This window comes from Macrotis lagotis, chromosome 3 (genome assembly GCF_037893015.1).
Source record: "Macrotis lagotis isolate mMagLag1 chromosome 3, bilby.v1.9.chrom.fasta, whole genome shotgun sequence".
Lineage (NCBI taxonomy): Eukaryota > Metazoa > Chordata > Mammalia > Peramelemorphia > Peramelidae > Macrotis > Macrotis lagotis.
The window spans coordinates 280159858-280162699 of NC_133660.1; positions in this window are offsets into that span (position 1 = coordinate 280159858).

The following is a 2842-nucleotide window of genomic DNA, read 5'->3' on the forward strand; positions in this document are numbered from 1 at the left end:
ACAAGATCTGGGCCCCATGGAGCTAGGCCACAAGACCTACCAGTTGCTCTCTCATTGGTTGGCCCCCTTGCATCCCCAAGGTTTAGCACAGTGTTTGGACATGGTGAGTTTGGCCAGCTAGACCAATTGATTAATTGATTGATTAGTTGGTTGGTCCTGTCAAGCTCTCTGACATTCTATGTTCTTTTTTTTTTTTTTTTAGGTTTTTTGCAAGGCAAATGGGGTTAAGTGGCTCACCCAAGGCCACACAGCTAGGTCATTATTAAGTGTCTGAGACTGGATTTGAAGCCAGGGCCAGTGCTTTATCCACTATACCACCTAGCCTCCCCTGACATTCTATGTTCTAAGGGTCCTCCCTGCTCCAGAATTCTCTGATCTAAGGTTCTGATGTCCTGTATATTTTTGTTGTAAGGACCCAGTCAGCTTGGACTTTTTCTATTTGATATTCTTAGGTTCTCTCCCAGTTTCAACCATCTATTCTCATTCCTATATCTCTACTTGGTCTGACCTTGTATATGCCAAGATGTGAAACTCCCCTGAATTTGCTTAAGACTGGAATGCAGGGTGTTTTCTGCTTCCCAGCAGAAGTGGGGAAGATGCTTTGTGTTCTCTCTGTGCAGGGAATGGGTGCCAGGTTGCCATCCATGTCAATGGCGAGCCACAGCTCGCCTCAGGCCAAACCAGTGAGTCAGCATCCAAGCCTCCCTTCCCAGTGAGGGAGAGCCACAGTCTCAGTTTCCCCTAACAAGGGGGCAGCTAAAAGAACAAAGCCAAGAAAGAGTTTGGAGGAGGCAGGTGTCCTCCCTCTGGGATACTGCTTCCCTTATGGAAGAGATAACGAAGAACTCAAACTACCCCAGGCAAGCACTAGGCAGAGATATGCAAAGCCCAGCTCCCACAGATGCACGTGTAGGCTCACACACATCCACACATTCACGTGGTGGCCACATGGCTCCCCACGCCCTCATTCATGCACATGTATGCATTCTTGAACATCACCAGGCAGCTATGGAGGTAGCCACCCTGGAGAGAGGGGAGCAATCCAGAGATTGGGTAATCATCATTGCATTCCCTCTGGCCTTTGCCACTGCTGCCTCCTCAACCCCTTCCCATGTGCCTTGGTTGCTGGGTATTTTACAAGGGCAGCTGGGTAATTGTTGTTGGCACCCAGATAAAAGCCCCATCTAACAGATAGTGATGACTTATCTTCCTAATGATCCAGGGGGGCCTCAGCCCCAGAACCCCAACAACCCCAAAACTGTGGCCAATTTTCTCTAAGTAACTAATTAAACTTGTTAGGGGGCAACCTAGGGACAGCCCCAAGCTGGGGAGCCCTCCTGTGGAAGGGTTGTTCTAACTTGCTCAGAGTAGCATCCTTCAGCCTAAACAGTCAGTTTGCACCAAGAAGACTGACCCAAGGACAGGGACCCTGGTTGGCCACTACTGTCCTGGACCGGCCTAGAATGGGCAGGTGGGCAGCCCTTCTCAGAGTTAGCTGAATGGGAGGCTCCTTCTCTTCTCCACCCATCCACCCAACTCTACAGTTTCTCTGGCCCCAGGAAGTTCTGACTCCTACTGCCATGGACCCTTTCCCTTCTGGTCCTCCTCCTTTGCCCAACATCATTGACTCTGATTCTGTGAAACACGAGTGACTTTATAGATCATGTGGGCTAAGATCCCCATAATGTTCATCCATCATTAATGGCTAGAGAATTCTCAAATCTTCCTGTGGCTGAACCCCTGAGAACTGAGCTCAGCTGCTCCCCTGATCCCAGCCCCACCCAACCAAAGCCAGTCTGGCTGGCCAGAGGATGCTCAGTCTCTCAGGGCCTATCTCTCTCATGGTTCAAGGACATTTTCAATAGATCACAGGGAAAACTGTTGACTGGAAAATAGAAGCCAACAAACTGGGGTCTCCAGAGCTCTGTCCTTACTCCGTAATGCCTGTGCCTTCTCATGTCCATCTGTGGCCATGTGCTCCAGCCACTCCTCCAAGCTGTGTTCTCTGGATGAGAGTCCAAAGAGATCCGAGTCATAGGTCTCCATGTTCTAAGGAAGAAAAATCCCTTCCCCTGGGGAACTAGGGGGGATTCCTTGAAGGTTCTGGGGCTGTGGAGGAATAACAATGGGAAGTGCCTCTGGGATGTATGAACACAGGGAAGGAAAATTTGGCCCTATCACTGCTGGCAGGCAAAAAGCATCTCCTAGTCAAGTAATAAAGGCTGGGTACCTTGGTGTTCATTCCACCACAGGAATTTACTCACTAGACCAAGACCTTGGGTAATCATCTAAGCAGTCTGTTAATTAGTATTCAGGGACTGCTGGAAACACACCCCAAGTTCACATTCTTCTCCAGAAAATGTTGCATGCCAGGACCCCTAGGACCCCCAGCCCCACCACCTGCCAACTCTGCCAACAGCTGAGGGCCCCAAGGGACAGGATTTCCAAGCCTCTGAGCTAGAAAGGACCTCCCCAAGGAGTCAGCCAGGCTGTGAGGGTGAACCCACTGCTTCTATAGGCACTTGGGGACCTCTCTGAGGGTTAAAAAATTTACACACACCCTATCTCTCTTCTGCCAGATGATATTTTGTTCACATACTTGAAAGCAGCCATTGTGTCCTCCTGATCATCTCTTTTTTGGTCAAAACAAGTCCAAGTCCTTCAGATACTCCAATGTGGTGAATGTTCCCTACCTGAATGCCCTTCCCTGGATGTTCTCCAGCTTAAAAAAGGTGAGCTCAGAACTCGGCTCTACCCCAGCACTAGTCAGACAGGATGGACCATGTGGAGCCATCCGCTCCCTTCTCCTGGACATTAGCTAGCCTCTTGTTTCTAGTCTGTC